General features: G+C 43.3%; 1 protein-coding gene and 2 long non-coding RNA genes across 7 annotated transcripts in view; 1 reads left to right on the top strand and 2 right to left on the bottom strand.

The window, feature by feature from the left end:
• LOC149453632 (uncharacterized) overlaps window positions 1-10,719 on the bottom strand; it is a 28,596-nt gene extending 17,877 nt beyond the window's left edge. The window contains exon 1 of the long non-coding RNA XR_016314421.1: window positions 10,641-10,719. This is a non-coding gene — a long non-coding RNA (uncharacterized LOC149453632). The remainder of the gene's footprint in view (window positions 1-10,640) is intronic.
• The window catches only part of LOC149453630 (3',5'-cyclic-AMP phosphodiesterase 4D), a 1,049,085-nt gene that overhangs the window by 688,580 nt on the left and 336,733 nt on the right, over window positions 1-23,772 (top strand). The gene's annotated exons all lie outside the window — the stretch shown is intronic.
• The window catches only part of LOC149453631 (uncharacterized), a 144,977-nt gene that overhangs the window by 120,019 nt on the left and 1,186 nt on the right, over window positions 1-23,772 (bottom strand). Inside the window, exon 2 of the long non-coding RNA XR_016314417.1 lies at window positions 19,921-20,059. This is a non-coding gene — a long non-coding RNA (uncharacterized LOC149453631). The remainder of the gene's footprint in view (window positions 1-19,920; window positions 20,060-23,772) is intronic.

The raw sequence follows: 23,772 nt of genomic DNA on the forward strand, positions 1-23,772 counted from the left end.
ACTTGGTCCGCCCCCATTTCCCTCGTCACTGGCTTTGATTGACAGCAGCGGGAGCCAATGGGTCCCACTGCCTCAGCAAAGCCAGAGAGACCAGGAAGCAAAGGGAGAGAAAAGCTGCAAATGTGCACAGCATTGGATTGAATGAGTGGTCAGGTAGGTATAAGGGGGGATACCAATGCCTAAACATTTTTTACCTGAATGCAAAGAATGCATTCAGGTAAAAACGTTTGGGCTTTATAACCACTTTAAAGTGTTTCGTATCATTAAGGCTCATGTACACTGCAGCTGCTAAACTGACGTTCAGTAGCTGTTGAGTGTTTTTTTCAGCAGCCCCTGAACTCTCCCTAATGTTTTCCTAAGTGTCCATGTACACATCTTCATTTACAGGCAGTTGCGTTTACAATCATTTTTTTTATCGCACCAAACTTGCATTCAGAAGTAGATTTTACCAACGTTTCAAACGCCAAATGCTTGTAAACATGTGTAAATGCAGTTAGCCACGTTTATAAGCGTTTTTTAACTGTTACATATCCAGATGCTGTCCAGAGCCTGTTTCATCATCAGAAATGTATGCAAAGCGTTTTCTATGTATTCAAATGGACCCGGTACACCAGCGCAGTTAGTTCCAGGTTTCGCGTGAAGGAAAAAATGGTAGAACGTGCCGCATTATGCTCATGATGGGATCCATAGTGAATACAACCAGAAAAGACGGGTCATCTCAACACATACTGCTCTCTCTGCTTCTGCACTCTCTATTTCTCTCAAAACCTCTGAAATAGTTAATTATTTACTATTTTTCAGTGCATTCTGGGCATTTGGGAAGGTCTCCTGAGGTTATCTTTTAAAAACGCTTCTGAACGCAAACGCGCATAAACGCGGTATGCAAACACTGCTAAACTGACTTTTTTTAGCCTACATTTTCCAGCAGTCAGTTTCCATCGTTCAGAAGAGTTTTACAAACGTCCCGTGTTTATCAGCATTTTCTTTTTGTTTTTTCTTCAAGAATTGCTGTGGACTTTTTATATGGTTTTTTGTATATTGTCAGGTGTTTTACACCTCACGGGACTTTATATATTTATTCATGTTTGTTTGCATGATCAGTTCTTAGTTTATGCGTTTATTGGGATGCATGTGTGTTTTGTGTTATATGGTGGGAACTGATTTTTAGTTCCGGTGGGAGGTTTTTTAGCACATTGAGTCCTGTTGTGACTTACTTGTTTGATTTGGAGCACTATTGGATCCCACTGGATTACTTGGGGCACCATTTATGTTATTTGGTCCTTTTAGGACCTCGTATTGACACTTGTCACGTGATTATTTATGAGTTTTTTGGCACTATTTAATATTGTGTGTTTATGTTATTTGTGTCACTAATTTTGCACTGTTTCACTTATTCATTTATGTGTGAAGAATTTTTATGGTAGTAGTGCTGCATCATTTGTGTTTCATTTATATTATTTGTCTATGGGTATATGACTGTATGTAGCAGTTTTACCTTTGTTGGTAGGTATTAGTTTTTAGGTAGGAGCGCAGGAGTTTGTCACATTGGTCCTGTGCAGAGACCGAAGAGTTTTTTTTATCTTATATGGTAGGCTAAAGCTGGCCAAACACTGTTCATATTTCAGCTGGTTTCTGATGACCATCCAAAATTCGCTTCATGGGTGGCCATTTTGTCCCCCTTCTGCCCATCATCCTTCTATTGAAATAATGATTGAAAAATTGTCAGCTGAACAGCAACTGCATCCAATTGGATGCAGCCATTGTTCAGGAACACTGACAGTTAGCATCAGCAATATCAGAATACAGTAGCCCATCAGGGGGATTCAGTCATCCGTGCTGCTAGTGTGGATTTTGTTTTGTTTGCCCTGTACGGCCAGATTTACAGTGGGCTAAGAGAATTAGTAAGACAAACTAACTGTGCAGCACTAGTATGCAGGAAGCAGAGAGTGAATAAATAGTGAATGACCACCCAGATAAAGATGTACTCCGTAACAGTGAACACATACTGATATTCACATTAGGATGATCCCTTTCACATGTACATCTGAAGAATATTGGTAATACTAGACTTCTCCTTTAAGGGATATCTTCACACCCCAAAAACACTTGCATCAGGTCTCTAGCAAGATAAAATAATGTTCTCATCATGTCTGTCACTGTCCAGAATCATCATGTAATGCAACGGTAAATTCAGTGCTAGTGTCAGTTTGAATAATGATCCGCCACGTCCAGGCACTACAGTGTAGAGAGCTGCTGACTCCATGCAGCTTTCTGTTTCAGAAAATATGAAGAAGCCAAAACTTCTACTTGCTACTTGGGGCCCAGTTCTATGTATCCTGTATACAAGGATAGAAATAGCCATAGCACACAAGTGAGCACAGCTCAACATTCGTAACCTTTGACAAACATCCTTTCAGAAAACATTTGTATGTGAAAGAGTTTAAAGTATATGTGAACCCTCACCTTGTAAAACAACCCATTCAGTTCAAAATACAAGTGAAAGGCAAAACATTTGTGCATAGATATAAAAAAGAACATTATAAACATTTTTTTAACCTTTTTTAAAAGTGATCACATACCTTCTGTTCTCAGCTGGAGGAAAAACAGAAGCACGCTGATCTTCCCAGTGAATGGCTGTGCAGGGGGGCTGTGTCAGCACAAGACTGATCATTGGAGGAGAGCAAGCTAGAGAACTGACCATGGTGTGTTCTCCTGCTTAGTGTAGTCAGTTTTTAATAGGAAAGCAGGGGGGACTGGCAGGAACATCAGGGATTTCACACAAAAGAAAACAATACAAAGAGAACAGGATACTTTTTCATACAAGTACATGGTATAGCAGGCACATATCAGGAAAATGAAATGTTGGGTATACATACTCTTTAAGGTGTTATTAAACCCAAATGTAAAATACTAAGACAGTACATTGTAACATTTACATGTATAAATACACAGTTACATAATTAGTACAAGAGAAAGAAGAGACAAGACCATCTAGTAGGAAAAACCACTAAATAGAATAAATAGAAAACCTCCATATGCACATTCCTATACCCACAGTCGATTCAGAGACCGGCAAACAAATCCTCTATATGGTCCATTTTGCTTCGGGGGGGGGGGGGGGGGGGGATAAATTCCTTCCTGATTCCCCAGAAGGCAATTGGATATTCCCTGGATGATCACTCTCTGATGTTATTACTATAATGTTAATATCCAGTTATATTACATGCATTCAGGAATGCATCCAGCTCCTGCTAATAAACAATCTTCTGAGCTGTCCAGTACTATTGTTATTATTATACAGGATTTATATAGCGCCAACAGTTTGCTCAGCGCTTTACAATATAACGGGAGACAATACAGCAACAATACAGTTCAATACAAGAGGGAAATGAGGGCCCTGCTCCTTGGAGCTTACAATCTAGGAGGGAGGGGCTAGTGGTACAAATGTAGTAACTGTGGGGGATGGACTGGTTGGAAGAGTAGAGGATTCCATTATTAGCTGAGGGCAGGATAGGCTTCCCTGAAGAGATAGGTTTTCAGAGATTGCCTAAAAGTGAGCAGAGTAGGCGATAGTCTGATAAATTGAGGTAGAGAGTTTCAGAGGATGGGGGAAGCTCTGGAAAATTCCTGGAGTGGAGACGAGCATGGGAGGAGGAGACAAGGGAGCTAGAGAACAGGAGGTTGTGCGAGGAGCGGAGAGTACGGTTTTGGTGACAAGATTTGGAGACAAGATTGGTGATGTAATTTGGGATAGAGTTAAAAAATGTCTTTATATCTTATTGTTACTGTTTTGAATTTTATCCATTGGGCAATGGGAAGCCAGCGGAGGGATTGGCAGAGAGGGGTGGCAGATACAGAACGGTTAGTAAGGTGGATGAGTCTGGCACCAGCATTTATGATAGACTGAAGAGGGGATAGTCTGCGATGAGGTCGGCCAATGAGGAGGGAGTTATAATAGTTAAGACGAGATATAACAAGGGAGTGAATAAGTTGCTTAGTGGTTTCCGAGGTTAGGAACGGGCATATCTTGGAGATGTTGCGGAGGTGAAGTCTACAAAATTTGGACAGCGATTGGATTTGGGGCTGAAAGGACAGATGGGAGTCTAGGATTACACCTAGTACCCTGGTATGAGGGGAGGAACTGATGGTTGTGTTATTGATCTTGATGGTGAAGTCAGGGAAGGGGGCACGGGCTGGAGGGAATACTAAGAGCTCAGTTTTGGAAAGATTGAGTTTGAGGAAGTGGAGTGACATCCATGCCGATATGTCACTTAGTAGGTTAGTAATGTGAGAGGAGACTGAAGGGGTGAGTTGAGGGGTAGAAAGATAGATTTGTGTGTCATCAGCATAGAGATGGTACTTAAAGCCATGGGAGTTTATCAATTGACCAAGGGAGGAGGTGTAGATGGAGAAGAGAAGGGGTCCAAGGACAGAACCTTGAGGGACCCCTACGGAGTGAGGGAGTGAAGAGGAAGAGGCAGCATTATAGGTAACGCTGAAGGAGCGCTGCGATACGTAGGAGGAGAACCAGGAGAGAGCAGAGTCTCTGAGACCAAGAGACTGGAGTTTTTTGAGGAGGAACCGTATCATAAGCCGCAGAGAGGTCAAGTAGTAAGAGTACGGAGTAGTGGCCATTGGTTTTAGCAGTTAGTGAGTTTTAGTAAGGCCGTTTCAGTGGAGTGTAGTGATCGAAAGCCAGACTGTAAAGGGTCAAGAAAGTTGTTGTCGGTGAGTACTACTTCTTGATGGAGTCTATTCTATATTTCACAGCTCTTACTGTGAAGAAGCCTTTCCACATGCGGAGGTTATATCTCTTATCCTCCAGGCATAAAGAGTGCTCCCCTGCCCTTTGAACCTATTCTTGTCTGGTAATGCATGTTTACAGTCCTGATTCAGCATAACATCTTTTTTTGGTATCCTTAAAGAATATGTAAACCCAGCATTTCATATTCTTGAAATGTGCCTGCTGTACCATGTACTTGAGTTAAAATGTATTCTGTTCTCGTTGTATTGCTTTCTTTGGTGATCCTGCCAGTCCCTCTGCTATGGAAAACTGACTACACTAGGCAGGGGAGCACAGTGTGGTCAGTTCTCAAGCTGTCCTGGGAACTCAGTCTTCTTTCCTCCAATGATTAAAGTGGCTCTAAAGCAGCGGTTCTCAACCTGGGGGTTGCGACCCCTTTGGGGGTCGAACGACCATTTCCCAGGGGTCGCCTAAGACCATCGGAAAACATATTTCCGATGGTCTTAGGAACCGAGACACCGCTGCTCTGTCTCGCGATCTGTGGGCGGGATGATATGCTGCCCCTGTAACCTGGCCACACCTCCGGGATCACTCAACAGCTCCGCCTCCTCGCCGCTGATTGGCCACCGGAACTGTAGCTCAGGAGAGGCACACAGGCGGCCAATCACCGGCGAGGAGGTGGAGCTTGGAGAGGAGGAGCCGAGCGGCAGAGCGCGCAGATCGAAGAAGATCGAGGGAGCTGCAGGACCGAGTGAAGAGGAGAGAGGCCAGAGAAGGAAGACAGCTGACAGGTAAGTGCAAATTTTGCTTCTGCAGGCTGTAGATGGGAGAGGGAGAGAGCGAGCCCAGGCTGGAGCAGGGGTCAGCAAGGTAAGTATCATTGGTGCCAGTGGGAGGAATAGTGCCCCATCATTTGTGTCACTAATACCAACGATGGGGCACTATTCCTCCCCCCACTGACACCAACGATGAGGCACTATTCCTCCCCCCACTGACACCAATGATAGGCACTATTCCTCTCCCCACTGACACCAACGATGGGGCACTATTCCTCCCACTGACACCAACGATGGGGCACTATTCCTCCCACTGACACCAACGATGGGGCACTATTCCTCCCACTGACACCAACGATGGGGCACTATTCCTCCCACTGACACCAACGATGGGGCACTATTCCTCCCACTGACACCAACGATGGGGCACTATTCCTTCCCCCACTGACACCAACGATGGGGCACTATTCCTCCCCCCGCTGACACCAACGATGGGGCACTATTCCTCCCCCCGCTGACACCAACGATGGGGCACTATTCCTCCCCCCGCTGACACCAACGATGGGGCACTATTCCTCCCCCCGCTGACACCAACGATGGGGCACTATTCCTCCCCCCGCTGACACCAACGATGGGGCACTATTCCTCCCCCCACTGACACCAACGATGGGGCACTATTCCTCCCCCCACTGACACCAACGATGGGGCACTATTCCTCCCCCCACTGACACCAACGATGGGGCACTATTCCTCCCCCCACTGACACCAACGATGGGGCACTATTCCTCCCCCCACTGACACCAATGATAGGCACTATTCCTCCCCCCACTGACACCAACGATGCGGCACTATTCCTCCCACTGACACCAACGATGGGGCACTATTCCTCCCACTGGCACCAATGATAGGCACTATTCCTCCCCCTACTGACACCAATGATAGGCACTATTCCTCCCCCCACTGACACCAACGATAGGCACTATTCCTCCCCCCACTGACACCAACGATGGGGCAATATTCCTCCCCCCACTGACACCAACGATGGGGCACTATTCCTCCCCCCACTGACACCAACGATGGGGCACTATTCCTCCCCCCACTGACACCAACGATGGGGCACTATTCCTCCCCCCACTGACACCAACGATGGGGCACTATTCCTCCCCCCACTGACACCAATGATAGGCACTATTCCTCCCCCCACTGACACCAACGATGGGGCACTATTCCTCCCCCCACTGACACCAATGATAGGCACTATTCCTTCCACTGACACCAATGATGGGGCACTATTCCTCCCACTGATACCAATGATGAGGCACTATTCCTCCCACTGATACCAATGATAGGCACTATTCCTTCCACTGACACCAATGATGGGGCACTATTCCTCCCACTGATACCAATGATGAGGCACTATTCCTCCCACTGATACCAATGATGGGGCACTATTCCTCCCACTGACACCAATGATGGGGCACTATTCCTCCCACTGATACCAATGATGGGGCACTATTCCTCCCACTGACACCAATGATGGGGCACTATTCCTCCCACTGACACCAATGATGGGGCACTATTCCTCCCACTGACACCAATGATGGGGCACTATTCCTCCCACTGACACCAGTGATGGGACACTATTCCTCCCACTGACACCAATGATGGGACACTATTCCTCCCACTGATACCAATGATGGGGCACTATTTCTCCCACTGACACCAATGATGGGACACTATTCCTCCCACTGACACCAATGATGGAGCACTATTCCCCCCACTGACACCAATGATGGGGCACTATTCCTCCCACTGACACCAATGATGGGGCACTATTCCTCCCACTGATACCAATGATGGGGCACTATTCCTCCCACTGACACCAACGATGGGGCACTATTCCTCCCACTGATACCAACGATGGGACACTATTCCTCCCACTGACATCAGTGATGGGGCGCTAGTCCTCCCACTGATACCAATGATGGGGCACTATTCCTCCCACTGACACCAATGGCGGGACACTATTCCTCCCACTGACATCAGTGATGGGGCACTATTCCTCCCACTGATACCAACGATGGGACACTATTCCTCCCACTGATACCAATGATGGGGCGCTAGTCCTCCCACTGATACCAATGACGTGGCACTACTCCTCCCACTACAAAATTACAGTTCTGAAGTAGCAACGAAAATAATTTTATGGTTGGGGGTCACCACAACATGAGGAACTGTATTAAGGGGTCGCGGCGTTAGAAAGGTTGAGAACCACTGCTCTAAAGGCTCAAGGTTTTTTACCTTCATGCATTCTATGCATGAAGGTAAAAAACCTGTGTTTAGCACCACTCCCCCCCCCAGCACTTACCTGAGCCCTATCTCAATCCAGCGATGTCCATGAGAGGCTTTGTTCTCCAGGTACCCTCACTCCTGTTTGGCAGCCAGTGAGCCAATCAGGAGAGGGAGGGGTGGGGCAGAGTAGTGGATCTGTGTGTGAATGGACACACAGAGCTGCAATTTGGGAGCATGCCTGCTCATGTGCCCCAAAATGGGCGGTCATGGGCGGAGGACCCAAAAAGAGGAGGATCAGGGCTGCAAAACAACTGCACTGAGCAGGTAAGTATGACATGTTTGTGTAAAAAAAAATACTTTAGTATCACTTTAAACTTGTGCTGACACCCCCTCCCCCCCCAGGCACAGCTATTCGCTGGGAAGACCTGTGTGCTGCTGTTTCTTCACCCTCACCTCTCTATGCAGCTGAGAAAAGAGGGAATGTGATCACGTATAAAAAAGTGGGAGAAGAAGTATTTGTAATTTTTTTTATATGTACACAAATGTTTTACCTTGTATTTCTATTTTAAACTGAATTCGTTGTTTTACAAGGTGTGGGTTTACTTATACTTTAACAGCACTTCCCCTTTTTGCGGTGGCTCCTATTATTTGCACTGTGTCTAAGGAGCCACCGCAGCGTGCGTGCTCCCCCGAAATAGCACAGAGTGGCTGGATCTAAATGGAATATGTGTTCTGCCTACCTGCTATGAGATTTAGCACGTCAGACAGAGAAACTAAAAGAAATTCTACGTAACTTCTTACACATGTGCATTGCTAATACGTACACAAGAAATAAGGGACAGTCTAGTCCTGCCAGGGGGAAATGTAGAAAGGGGAGGGTGAGTATTCCTTGATGGGAAGCAAATAGAAGCTGCATGGAGCAATCTGGAGTTGGTGTCAGTAATAATATCAAACTGTGAGTGTTTAGTGGCATTGTTGAAAATATTTATTAATCAGTCCAGTATCCAATAGTCCAAACTGTCTGCATCCAGGTCTGCTCATTTGTCCCGGTTACAGAGGTTACAGATGTACAGCCGCAGCATCGGTCATTGATTTGTACAGGTTGTACACAAACAGCTGAAACTCCTAGACAAAGGTAAATGAACCCTTAGAGCAGTATTAACCAAAACCGAAACTGTAATATATTGCAGCCTAATCATTAGATGTGGTGGCTGCATTATCTTTCTTTCTTTATCCTTTTTCCCTCTGTTTTCATCTGGTGATCTGTCTGGTAACACACCTGTATTAGATTGCCCCCACTCTGAATGAGGCACAAGGGGCACCTTTGGACAGAAGCATTGTTATTCTGATCTGGGGAGAGGGGAGTATTAGATGTACTAGCAGATTTATATACACTAACAATTTGAAGCTGAGCTCCACCTAACAATTTATAAGCAGTTACAGCAGTTTCTTTTTTCTTTTTGGATAAAGGATTTACATAAATAAAAGCTGATGATTGCAAGCACCCCTGTCAGCGATAAATGGTTTGTCTCAACACTCTTTACTGATACATTTGTAGGAGAGTGTATTCTTTTGAAAAACAACAGACTTAATGGCCTGATTACCAGGTGAAAATAAGGAAGGAAAGTCTTAAAAAGAAAACCAATTCAGCCGCCACATCTAAGAATTGGTAAGCTGCAATTTAATAAATGGGTTTAATACTGCTTTAAATTGCCCAGGTGTATGTCAGGTTTCATTTAACCATTTCCCTACTGCGCTTTAGCTGAAAGACGGCTACAGCGAGGTCATCCAGTTCTGGGAGGGCGTCATATAACGTCCTCCCAGAACATGCCCCCCTTGCGCTCCCAGCGTCGTGCACCTGGCACTGTCTGTGATCGCTGTGTCCTTTGGACACAGCTGATCACATGACATGGTAAAAGGCCAATCACATCAGCCTTTTACCATGTGATCAGCTGTGTGCAATCACAGCTGATCACCATGTAAATACACTTGCCAGTTATTGGTAGTACTTTCCCAACACTGTCACAGCGTGAGAAAAGTACTGCTGATAATGGGCACCTGTCAAAGGAGACATCTGCACTGATCAATGCAGCCCCAAAATTGCCTACCAGTGCTGCCCATCAGTGCCCAACAGTGCTGCTGATCAGTGCAGCCTCATGAATGCACATCAGTGAAGGAGAAAAATTACTAAAATTTTATAACAGAAACAAAGAAAACCTTTTTTTAAAAGAAATTTCACTCTTTTTTTCATTTCTAGTGGAAAAAAATAAAAATCACAGTGATGATTAAATACCACCAAAAGAAAGCTCTATTTGTGTGAAAAATGTCATATGTATACAGTGTTGCATGACTGCTCAGTTGTCATTCAAAGGCTGAGAGCGCTGAAAGCTGAAAATTGGCCTGGGTAGGAAGGGGGTAAAACTGCCTGGTAAGCAAGTGGTTAAAAGCCAAGAAAACAAATATGGGTAGCAGGAATTTGTTCTAATAATCAGAAGAATTTTAAAGTTAAAAATATATTCTGTGTAATGCTGTTAGCAGGTATTCCATGCAGGAACTTAAAGCTGCATGCACATTCCTGCCATGTCTTTGCCCCTTCAGAGCCCAGATGCCAGGCCCCCTGATGAGGCAATGCACCAGCATTTTCTGGTAGTAAGGGAGCCTGCATTGTATAACTAATGGATTTTATTTAAAGTGAAATAATCACTGTAGCCTCCCTGGCGGTATTCCTGAGTGTAGCTCGGGGTAAAGTTTCAGTACCACAAGCGGTAACTCCGAGCTACACTTGGGAATACACTGCAGCGCTGCTCCAGGATTTGTTCTTCTCTTACCTTGTCCTGCGCTCCCGTGATGTCCCTCCTGCAGTGTCCCCTGTAATGTCCTCCGGCCGATGACTGCATCTGTCTTCTGGGACCCGTTCCCTGCGACGTCAGGACGTACGGGGGACGGAACGGCGGGAAATTTGAAAATGACAAAAAGTGACATTCACTAAATTCACTAAAATCACATAGTAAAACATTACTGTATCAAACCGTTTCACATACATTTTGTCCCGAGTGCTTTGTCCTGTGCCCTGCCTGCATTTTACTGTTCTTTCTGCCTGGAAACTGAGAAACGTCCATGGCATCCAAAAAGCGCCCCTTTAGGTCAAAAGTGGTTTTAGACCAGCTAGAGAACAGCGATAGTAAATCAGAACCACTTGCAGAATTGAGTGATAATGATTTGTGGGGAAATTCATCATCAGACACTGAAAATGATTTTGCGGCTTTGCTCAGTGATGTGCTAACTTGGCGCTATATTTCAAATTTCAGTGTTTTTGGTTTGATTATATTATTAAATTCAATTTATTATTATATTATTTTTTATGATTATTTATTAAATTATAATTTATGATTTCGTGTTTCAAATTTTAACATACCCGGGATGTTTACTAGACTCTTGTTCGGACAGATTTCAGTGAGTTATTCCTAAAAATTACAGGCCTACAATAAAAAAATACATATTTCCATGCAAAAAAATGTACCGCTTTGAGCACAGAAATATGGACATAATCAGACCGCTAGGGAGGTTAACCACATGCCGCCCAGCCACTGTATAAATATGGCGGCAGGGCGGCACGGCTGGGCAAAAGCACGTTTTAAAACGTGTGTTTTGAAAACAGGTAGGGGGCATGCGCGAGGCGCACCGCCGCCCTACCTGTCCCGCCAATCACAGCCGCGGATGTCAGTCGTCGGGTCACAGCCGGTCGTTACCGGCTATGTCCCGGCGATCGGCGGCAATCGCTGATAGAAAGCACAGCTACAGTAGCTGTGCTTTCTGTCAGTTCCCTGACAGCTCCAGGACATGCTGATCGGGACATAAGAGTTTCTCTCTCCCGATCAGCGGTGTTCCCTGCAGTACACACCCCCGCCCCCTAGTAAAACACTCCCCTCACACAGTTAACCCTTTCCTTGAATAATAAACTTAACCCCTTCCTCCCCAGTGCCATTAGTACAGTGTCAGGGTTTTTTTTTTTGCACTGATCACTGTATTGGTGTCACTGGGGATGTCAGTGACCCCAAGCCAGTACCCCCAATGTCAGAATGTCCGCCGCAGTCCCGCAGTCCAGCCATAAGTCGCTGATCGCCGCCATAAGTCACTGATCGCCGCCATAAGTCGCTGATCGCCGCCATTATTAGTAAAAAAAACCCCTAAAAATCCCAGTATCTTTCCCACCATTTGTAAACGCTATAACTTTCACGTAAACCAATTAATTTACACGTATTGGGTTTTTTTTTTTAGCAAAGACATGTCGCAGAATGCATTTTGGCAGAAATTTATGACTAAATTTGATTTTAAATTTTTTTTTTACTGGACATGTTTTAAAAGAAAAAAGTCCAAAATATTGTTTTTTTTCCTCAAAATTGGCAGCCTTTTTTTTTCATAGCGCAAAAAATAAAAACCGCACAGGCGATCAAATACCACCGAAAGAAAGCTCAATTTGTGGGAAAAAACAGGATATAAATTTAATTTATGTACTGTTTTGCATGACCGCGCAATTGTCCATTAAACTAGCGCAGCGCTGTATAGCAAAAAAAATGTTGTAAATTGCAGTATTTATACCATAGTTTGTAGACGGTATAAGTTCCACACAAAGCAATCAATATACACTTATTGGGATTTTTTTTACCAAAAACATGTAGCAGAATACATTTTGGCCTAAATTTATAACCAACTTTGAGTTTACTATATATTTTTTATAGCTAAAAGTAAAAAATATTGTTTTTCTTCAAAATTTTTGGCCTTTTTTTGTTTATAGCGTGAAAAATGAAAAGCGCACAGGTGATCAAATACCACCGAAAGAAAGCTCTATTTGTGTGAAAAAAAGGACGTAAATTTTGTTTGGGTGCAGCATTGCATGACCGCACAATTATCAGTTGTATTAGTGCAGCGCCAAGTAGCAAAAAGAGGCCTGGTCATTAAGGGGGGTAAATCCTCTGGAGGTCAAGTGGTTAAGGTAGAATTGGTCAATTTTACAAACCCAGAAAATGTTCCGGAAAAACTTTTTCTAGAGTCAACCCATCTTAGCCTTAGGATATCAAAAGAACTCAGGGACAGTTGTCATATTAAAGTTTATCTAAACTTCAAAACAAAAAATGTAATGTATTGCATTCTACCAGTCCATAGATGAAGTGGATGCATTTGTTTCTCTTTTTCAAGTTTCTCTTTATTTTCACTTGATGATCCTGCTAGTAACACCCTTGTTGACCAAGGATGACAATGATTCCCCAGGGACTGTATTAGGACAACAGATGCAAGACAGGACTACAGAAACCTCTGCTCTCCTCTTCTCAATACCATAGAAGGGGGGGGGGTTCTATAGTCCTCAAAGATGGATATGGATAGATATGAAGCATTGGCAGAGAGCAAGGGAAGGTTTTAGCTGACAAGATTTCTGGCAGTATCATCAAGTATTTTAAGCACTTAACAAACAGATATCTCAAAAGCTTCTGGATGGTATGTTTACCAGACCAAAAGGGAGCAAATAAAAGCAGTTCATTGTTAGGACTTACATACACGTTATACTATTGCTCCTAATGCCAGTCTCATCTCAGTAAATAGAACTGAGATAAATGTAGTTGTGCTGAATATTTAATTTACTGGATTATTTTACACTTGCAGCATTTCCTGTGAGCTGTGAGTGGTTATCAGTGCAAAGCTCGCCCTTCTTTGTATCATACAATGTTCTAGCCAAAGGTCAGCAGCTTTTTGGCAAGTGTGTTAAGGTGGAATAAAATGTTCTAGAGACTGAATGCAGCTTCTGAGTGACTGAAAGTTTTACTAAACCCACAACAGTAAAATCAGTCTGTATATGCAGTAAAGCATGCTTATTATAGTCACTGTGGAGCCTAGGGGGTTAATATCCAAATTGTATAAACAGGCTGTTTGATCCTGTCTTCTCTAATACTCCCCTTCTTCTACTATCCCGATCACATTTACACCTACCAATTTATTTTATCTGAATATTACGCTGGCCATAGACAGTAGAGAATAGTGAGATGTGAATGCACCCCGTCTGGATTTTTTTTTTAAAGATAAGGACATAAACAGCTCTGTCTGGATCATTCGGAAAAGCATGACCAGAGACCTCCTTTTATCAAAAGAAATATCCAACATATGCACTCATCCTTTACCTCTGACAGTTTAGCCACATTGTGTGCCCCAGGCCACAGACAGAAGGATTTTAGACTCCAGCATCTATTCTCCTTGCATATATCTAGGGGGAGATTTACTAAAACTGGTGCACTCAGAATCTAGTGCAGCTGTGCATGGTAGCAGTTTCTAACTTCAACTTGTTCAATTAACCATTGGTAATAAAACCTGGAAGCTGATTGGTTTCTGTGTAGAGTTGCACCAGATTTTGCACTCCCCATTTTTAGTAAGTAACCCCCCCATATGGGTAGCACAGTGGCTAAATGGTTAGCACTTCCGCCCGGCAGCACTAGGGTCGTTGGTTCGAATCCCAACCATGGCACCCCCTGCCTGGGGTTTGCATGTTCTCCCTGTGCCTGAGTGGGTTTCCTCCGGGTACTCTGGTTTCCCTCCACACTCCAAAGACATGCTGGTAGGTTAATTGGCTTCTGTCTAAATTGGCCCTAGTATGTGTATGTATGAATGTGAGTTTGGGCCCTTAGATTGTACACCCCTTGAGAGTGAGGGACTGATGTGAATGTACAATATATATATGTAAAGCACTGCATAAACTGACGGTGCTATATAAGTACATTAAAAAAAAGATAATATAGCTGCAGTTTAAATATATTGTATAAACTCTGGTTTAAAAAAATATTCAAGTATGCATACCTAACTCAAAAAAGTACTTTCAAGTGCAGTCAGACTCCTCCAAGTCTCCAGAATCCTTTTTTGCTTCTGCGATCCGACTTCCTGTTACAGAGTGGCTACGTTCATTCCTTATATGTAGGATTGTAGCCATCCTCTCATGCCTGCTTTATAGCATATACCATGACATAAATGCAGGGTCACATAGAAAGACATCATTACTCTGTGCTCCAACTGCCTATATATATATATATATATATATATATAAATAATATACATATGTATTATAGCATGTGTAATGCCGTGCAGGCTTGGAAGGGGAGTGGCCATCTTGTCCATCTGCTTATAATTCTGCGGTGCTGTATTGTACTAAGGTCCAGTCACACTCCACAGTTGGGTCATTTTTCTACTCTGGTTCGCATAGAAGATATGCAAAGGATGTGTAATTGTTTAACAAAAGCTGGAACAACTTGTACATTAAGTGAACCATAGCGTGAAATATATGCAACTCTTTTAAAGCAAAGAAAAAGGTTGCTTACTCAGTGATGGAAAGGTAAAAACAAAACACACACACACATATATATATACTGTATATATATATATATATATATACACACACACTCACCGGCCAGTTTATTAGGTACACCTGTTCAATTACCTCCGCAACAGCTCCAAGATACGACCGTTCCTAACCCCGGAAACCACTAAGCAACTTATTCACTCCCTTGTCATATCACTCCTCGACTATTGTAACTCCCTCCTCTTTGGTCTACCTCATCGTAGGCTATCCCCCCTCCAGTCTATCATGAACGCTGCTGCCAGACTCATCCACCTCACTAACCGTTCTGTATCCGCCACCCCTCTCTGCCAATCCCTCCACTGGCTCCCAGTTGCCCAACGGATAAAATTCAAAACTCTAACAATGACATATAAAGCCATCCACAACACTGCCTCAATTTACATAACCGATCTTATCTCTAAATATCACCCAAACCGCACACTCCGCCCCTCGCAAGACCTGTTACTCTCTAGCTCCCTCATCTCCTCCTCCCATGCTTGTCTCCAAGACTTCTTCAGAGCTTCTCCCATCCTCTGGAACTCCCTACCCCAATCTGTCAGACTATCACCTACTCTACTTGTCTTTCGGCGATCACTAAAAACCTTTCTCTTCAGGGAAGCCTATCCAGCCCTCTGCTAATTCTGGAATCCTTTACTCTTCCAACCACTCCATCCCCCACAGTGACTACCTACTGTACCATTCACCCCTCCCTCCTAAATTGTAAGGTCCAAGGAGCAGGGCCCTCAAATCCCTCTTGTATTGAACTGTATTCAATCTGTTGGCGCTATATAAATCCTGTTTAGTAATAATAATAATTACTTGGTAACAACTCAATGCATTTCGGCATATCTAGACGTGGTGAGCACAATTTGCTGTTGTTCAAACCGAGCATCAGAATGGGGAAGAAAGGGGATCTAAGTGACTTTGAACATGGCATGGTTGGTTGTGCCAGACGGGCTGGTCATCTACTTCACACACTTGGAATTGCTCTATGTTGCAATCTGCACCAGAGCTGTTTGACAAGAATTTTACACGTACTATTTTTTTATTGTTCAATAAAACTACATGTATTGCTAATGGAGATCCCGCGCTGCTGTTCTTTTGTTTGTTTTTTTGAGTATTTAAAAAATTTCTGATCTACTGGGATTTTCACGCACAACCAATGTCTATGGTTTACAAAGAATGATCCAAAAAAAGAGAAAATATCCAGTGAGTGGCAGTTGTGTGGACGAAAATGCCTTGTTGATGTCAGAGGTCAGAGGAGAATGGACAGACTGATTTGAGATGATAGGAAAGGCAACAGTAATTCAAAAAACCACTCGTTACAACCAAGGTATTCAGAATACCGTGTCTGAATGCACAATACGTCAAATCTTTAAGCAGATGGGCTGCCACAGCAGAAGACCACAGCGAGTGCCACTCGTGTCAGCTAAGAACAGGAAACGGAGGCTACATTTGCACAGGCCCATCAAAATTGGATAATAGAATGGAAAAACATTCACTTTCTGAAGACTATCTTTGATCGAAATGCGTCGAGGTTTGATGACGCAACTTCCACTGACATAATTTCCATCATATGGAACGCATGCTGCTCCAATGAGCACTTAGCCCAGCGGCTTCCATTACACAAATAAAGCTGAGTACACCAGGTGTCAGGCAAAGGCACTTTATTTGGGGGTGGTTTCTTTATATATCTATTTTACAATAAAATATATTATGGTTTTACACTATGGGATTCCCTTTCCTGTTCTTTTTGTGATATGTCCATCCCGAGATTGCGGTAATCTGGAGAGAACCAACTTCATTAGGAAATGCCCCACAAATGCTGTAGACCACTTTAGAAATAGATGGTCATTAGCTAAGGGTGAGTTTTAGTCTATGTGGGGTACTTTTGAGCACTAAAGTAGCTGAACAAGAGAAGCACCTTAATTAAGTTTGGAACACAGGCATAGGCACTTATTTGACTATCTGGGACTTTAATAATGGCAAATTATGTTGTAGACTACTGAGATGGTGTGATATTTGATGTGTAGATGTTTTGAATCTTTGGAATTATCCAGTACATATGCACAGAATATATGTCTAATTCAGGTTCGCGGTCAGATTATACTTATATCATTTTTCATATTGTGGTAGTATTGCACATTTTTTGGGACTGCTGCAATAATTTTATATTTCGTTTGCACTAAATTGCAATGTACTACACATCCACAAGCACAAGAGCGCAATTTTTTTATTAATGGAAAAACATTGCCTGGTCAGATGAGTCTTGATTTCAGCTGCGATATTCAGATGGTAGGGTCAGAATTTGAGCATCGTTTAAATGCCATGGTCTACCTGAGTTTTGTTGATGACCATGTCCATCCCTTTATGACTACAGGCAGTCCCCGGGTTACGAACAAGATAGGATATGTAGGTTTGTTCTTAAGATGAATTTCTATGTAATCAGAACAGTACATTTTTTAAGTGTAACTCCAGCCAAAAATTATAGGAGTATGTAAACAGCATAATTTTCATTGCTGTCCAACTGCAGTTGATTAGCAATAATAACCACAGATTGCTTGGTTTCAGCGGTTTCATCATCTGTAAACCCCATAAATGCTTGTGTGAATTGGGAGCACGATTTGTTCCAAACTCCTCTCATATTTGTCTCTTTCACTTCATCTCAAGCATCAGCAATATTTTTGGTGGCATCATAAATGTTATAATTCTTCCAGAACTCTCTTAAGATCATCTCATCTTTTTGGGTAGCCCTGACAGCTTGTGAGAATGTCCTCTGTAAATAATAGGCCTTAACAACTTGCTAACCGCGCTATAGCTGAATGACGGCTTCAGTGCAGTTGTCCAGTTCTGGGAGGGTGTCATACAACGTCCTCCCAGTCTGTGCCCTTCCGCGTGCCCCCAGCAATCTACGTGATCGCTGTGTCCTACGGACACAGCTGATCACGTGATGCGGTAAAAGACCAATCACTTTGGCCTTTTACCATCAACTGTGTCCAATGACAGCAGATAATGGAGTAAATACAGTTGCCGGTTATCGGCAGCACTTTCCTCACACTATCACAGCGTGAGGAAATTACTGCCGATAACCGGCAACTGAGCTGATCGGTACTGATCATCGGGGCACTCATGATCAGTGCCTTGCAGTGCCAACCAGCAGTGCCACCCACCAGTGCCGATCAGTGCCACCCATCAGTGCCACCAGTCAGTGCCATCAGTCAGCACCGCCTGTCAGTGTCACCCATCAGTGCCCATCAGTGCCGCCTATCAGTGACCATCATTGCTGCCTATCAGTGACCATCATTGCTGCATATCAGTGCAGCATCACCAGTGCCTCCTCATCAGTGCCCATCAGTGCCACCTCATCAGTGCAGCCTATCTGTGCGTCCTATCAGTGCAGCCTCATCAACGCATATCAGCGAAGGAGAACAATTACCTGTTTGCAAAGTTTTATAATAGAAACAAAGAGAAACATTTTTTTTTCTAAATTTTTGCTATTTGTTTATAGTTCAAAAAATAAAACACCCAGCAAAGATTAAATACCACCAAAAGAAAGCTCTATATGTGTGAAAAAAATGATAAAAATGTCATATGCATACAGTGTTGTATGACTACATAATTGTCATTCATAGTGCAACAGCGCTGAAAGCTGAAAATTAGCCTGGGCAGGAAGGGGGTAAAAGTGCCCGGTAGGCAAGTAGTTAAAGGAGTCTGTGACTCCCTGATCCATTGGCTGAAGTAGTGATGTGGTGCTGAGGGGTAGCAATACCACCTTTATGTTGGGGTGCATGTCATCTAAAGTGTTTGGATGCCCAGGGACATTGTCAAGGAGAAGGAGAATTTTGAAAGAAATGTTTTTTCCCAAGCAATAACGTTCAACAGAAGGGACAAAATGGTTCAAAAACAATTCTTCAAAGACTGAAACTGTAACCCAAGCCTTTGAATTTGCCCTCCAAATAACAGGAAGAGATGACATTACGTAGTGCCCTCGGATTCAAGAAGTGATGCACTAGCAAAGACTTGAGTTTTAAATCCCCAGATGCATTACCCCCAAGTAATATAGTCATTCTGTCCTTTGATGCCTTATGTCCTAGTGCACTTTTATCCTCTTTCGAAATGTAAGTTCTCTCAGGCACTTTTTTCCAAAGCAAGCCAGTTTCGTCTACATTAAAAAAAATTTCTGGCAAATAGCCTCCATTATCAATAATATCTTCCAATGTCTTGGGAAAATCACTTGCAGCACTTACATCGGCACTCGCTGCTTCACCTTGTACTTTAATGGCATGTAAATTAGCTCTTTCTTTAAAGCGATTGAACCAACCCCTACTTGTAACAAATTCTTCATTGCAATCGCCTTCGTTTCCTAGACAAGCAGCTTTTAAATCTTTGAAAAGGTTTCAAGCCTTTCTTGGACTAAAGAAAGACTGATAGGCATATTACGTTGATTTTGGGCTTCTGTCCAAATTGTCAACAGCCTTTCCATCTCAATAACTAAACCACTGTGTTGCTTGGTAATAATCGTAGTATGTATAGGGGTATGGCCTCTCACATACTTCACCAGTACTTGAATCAGATTTGTTTTTCGGAGGCATCACTGCAGGGTGAAGACAGAAAACATGGAGTGCACTCTAGAAGTGAACATCAAGAAGAAACAAAAGAAAGTGTAGCAGCCAGCTAATGTATTACCAACTTATTCTAATAAACCAGGTACTGTACTTTTTCAAAACACTCACTGAGGTGGCAAGATATAGGGCTCATCAGTTGGATATGCCCGCTTGTTGTGCATCCTCAGCCTGCAGCAGCAGCAGTGGTCCCTGACCCTCAGAGCCGTCCAGCAGTGTGGGATCCAATACAAGAGACATCTAAAAGAGACTGAGAAGGATAGTTACATTCAGGACCAAGCAGCATAAAAGGCTTTATTGACTACTGTATAAACAGTACAAAAACAGATGGTATTAAATGGGAGCTCCATGTAGGCAGCTGAGATGAGCTCATGCTGGAACACAGGTGGATATACACTGTACTGTACAGTAACACAGTCCTGCTATGTAGAAGTTACAGGTACAAATACAGGGTATACTCCCAATAGTAGTGGGCACAGAGTAGTGTAATAATTCTCACCAGCTTCCACATGTTCCAGAAGCTTCTGGCTGTACAGTGATGTGGGATGTTCCAGGCACTTGTGGCCATGCAGTGATGTGGGATGTTCCGGGCACTTGTGGCCATGCAGTGCACAGTACTGTACGGCAGCCGGCAAGACAGATGTTCAACGTTATCCAGAAATAGCATGGAGCACAAGTGACGTCACACTGCCTCCGTTCGTTAGTAGGAGCTGTTCATAACTCGGATGTTCATAACTCGGGGACTGCCTGCACAGTGTACCCATCTTCTGATGGCTTCTTCCAGCAGGATAATGCACCATGTCACAAATCTCGAATCATTTCAAACTGGTTTCTGAGTTCACTGTATTCCAATGGCCTCCACAGTCACCAGATCTCAATCCAGTAGAGCACCTTTGGGATGTGGTGGAATGGGAGATTTGCATCATGGATGTGCAGCTGACAAATCTGCAGCAACTGCATGATGCTATCATGTCAATATGGACCAAAATCTCTGAAGAAAGTTTCCAACACCTTGTTGAATCTATGCCATGAAGAATTAAGGCAATTCTGAAAGGGGGTCCAACACGGTACTAGCAAGGTGTACCTAATAAAGTGGCTCGTGACTGTGTGACTATATATATATATATATATATATGTGTGTACTGTATATATCTATATATATATATATATAATAAAAGTCATAGTATCCCAATAAACAGTTGATTGCAATAAGTGTAACATCAAATCTGTGGCTATATAGCATCTTTGCACTGCTTGATTGAAAAGGCAACAGCTAATGTACAGTACTCAATGATTCTCAAGGCCTTTTATCTGAGAACATGGACTTTTGGGAATTGCTTGTATAGTTTTTCTGGGCACAGAAATCTCAGTAAAACTTTCCGGAGCCTTGTTATTGATTGCAGAGCTTTTTATAGCATGTCCTAGGTTTTCACTTTAAGGCATCAGGCTGAAGATTTAGTCCTATTTTTATCATTTTGTTAGCCACTGGCTCAATTACTGCCACTGATGCTCACGGATAGGATAGGAGGTGACCTAAATGCACCTAGCTGAGGCAAGGGCTGACTGTATTCGTTCATTATAGAGTATACTACAGACAGTACAAATGATCATGTATTTAGCAGACTCGATATAGTGATAGTGGAGGGGGCGTTTCATCCAGTTCTTTATATAAAAATAGTTGAACAAGATGCTTTAGATGGTAGCATCTGTATTATTCACTGAAAAGCCACTTTCCACAGGGTCAATGGAAAGGCTAGAACGCTGCAGAGGATAATTTATGTATGGATTTTTTCAGATACGGAAAAAACATTTTACAAAAGTTTCACTTTTTATTCATCACTAAAGGTGCGATATTTATGTAGCACCCTATTGGTTTAGCTAGGGGGAGCTAGACTCCAATGGTTAGACAGGGGCTCAGCAGTAGCCCAGGTGTAATAACCAGAGAGGGGTCAAATTGTGGTCAGGGCTAAGACGCTCTGCAGGCTAGCCCCTCTGGAATTTCCCCCTGCTCTAGGGCTTTTGGAGGAAGGCCTCAGAGGCAGTGGGTGAATCTGGGAAGTGGCTGGCTGCACTTTTGAGGGATCCTAGCCAATCCTCAACAAGAGGTTGGTAAGGGGCTGCACACCCTTAAAAAGTGTTGGAGCCTACACAGAGGCAGGAGTGTGGAGTGTGGGAGAGGAGTCGGATGGAAGAAGGAGAGAGGAAGATGTGAGTCTGAGGATTGAGACTGCATGGAGGCCTAGTGGGATGGGGCCTGCTTGCGAGCCTGGAGCTAGAAAGGCGGAAAGCTTGAAACTCACTGGCCCCCTGAGAGAGGACCACCTGTATGGCAGGGAAGAAGCAGCCCAGCTGATAGGCCCGGTAGCAGCAGCCAACCCACAAGTGGTACAGGAGATGATCTGAGTGAGTGCACCTGCACCCTCTGGGCGGATAGGAAAAGGAGGAAGGGAAAACAGATTGGCCCCTACTTATGACTGATCACCTATTTAAAGGGAGAGGAACCAGATCCCCTGCTCAGGGATACCTCCAGATTGGTGGGCTAAGAAGAGAAGTTCATCTAGGGTCTGGAGTCTGGGCTGGTACATCAAGAAGATGCTGGCTAGATGCTGCAGCACAGAGACTGTGCTGCAGAGAAAGCTAGTGCATAGTTCCACGAAGTTTGTCCTCAGTTGTCGGTTCCCTTGGGCATCCTATTCCCCCTTACCCTATCTCAGTTCTAAATATCCTTAATAAACCTTAAAAACAAGGACTGATTTCGGACTCTGGATGCAAGTTGTCTGAAAATGTGTGCTATCTGGCTGTAGGACTATAGGGGGACCCAAATCAACAGCAGCCCCTAAGGGGGTAGTGCTACATTTATTTAATGGACTGGAATTACACTGGCAAAGGTGCTTAACCACTTTCCGTCTTGACCATGTACATAAACGGCCAGATGGGAGCAGTGCCAAAGCGGGTTGTCGTTTATAAACGGCGCCTTCATTAACTGTCTGTGCGCGCTCCCTGGGACACAGTGGAACACCGATCGCTGTACGGGACCTCTGTGTGAGGTCCCGATTCATGTGATCACTGATTAGCCAATCAGTAATCACATGAATAGTAGTAAGCAATGATGTCAGTTCCTGACATCATTGCTTACTACTTGCGAAATCTGTGAATGATCACAGAGGTCAAATGGTACAAGGCTATTCACAACAGCCTTGTACCATGTGACAAGCTGTGACCAATCACAGCTCTCACAGTATTTCTCAATGGCTGCAGGAATGTAGCCAGAGAGAAGGAGAAATGATTGATTTTACAGCTTTTATGGGTGTAAAAGCAATCCGTGTAAAAAAAGAAAACAAAATCTTCATCACCCCCCACCAGCAGTACAGTGTCACTATGGTGACACTGTACTGCTAGGGTGACAGTATGTAAAAATAATAATAATAATATAAAAAAATAAAATAAAAATGTAAAAAAAATTAAAAAAAAAATTATAATTTTTGGTTATAAACTAATTTGGGTTAATTATTTTTTACTAAACAGATAGATGAATACATTTTGGCCAAGATTTATGAAGAAAGATTATTTATTTGCAAAAGTTTAAAAGAAAAACACTTTTTTGTCAAAATGTTTGGACTTTTTCTTTTTATAGCAAAAAAAATAAAAATCCCAGTGGTGAATAAATACCACCAAAATAAAGCTTTATCTGTCTCAAACAAATGCTAAAAATGTCATATTGGTACAGTGTTGCATGACCGCGCAATTGTCATTCAAAGTGTGATAGCACTGAAAGCTGAAAATTGGCCTGGACAAGAAGGGGGTGAAAGTGTCCGGACTTGAAGGGGTTAATGCAGAGCTCCAGTCTCCTATTGAAAAAATAAGTCAGCAGCTTAAAAATTGTTTTTTGGATCCATCTATGGCCAGCTTTATGGCTCGTTCACACCATGGTGCGGAGATGTCAGTTTTTCTGCACACTTTCTG

Source organism: Staurois parvus, unplaced genomic scaffold (assembly GCF_062004578.1).
Source record: "Staurois parvus isolate SC_StPar_1 unplaced genomic scaffold, SC_StPar_1.0 ptg000445l, whole genome shotgun sequence".
NCBI classification, from domain to species: Eukaryota; Metazoa; Chordata; class Amphibia; order Anura; family Ranidae; genus Staurois; species Staurois parvus.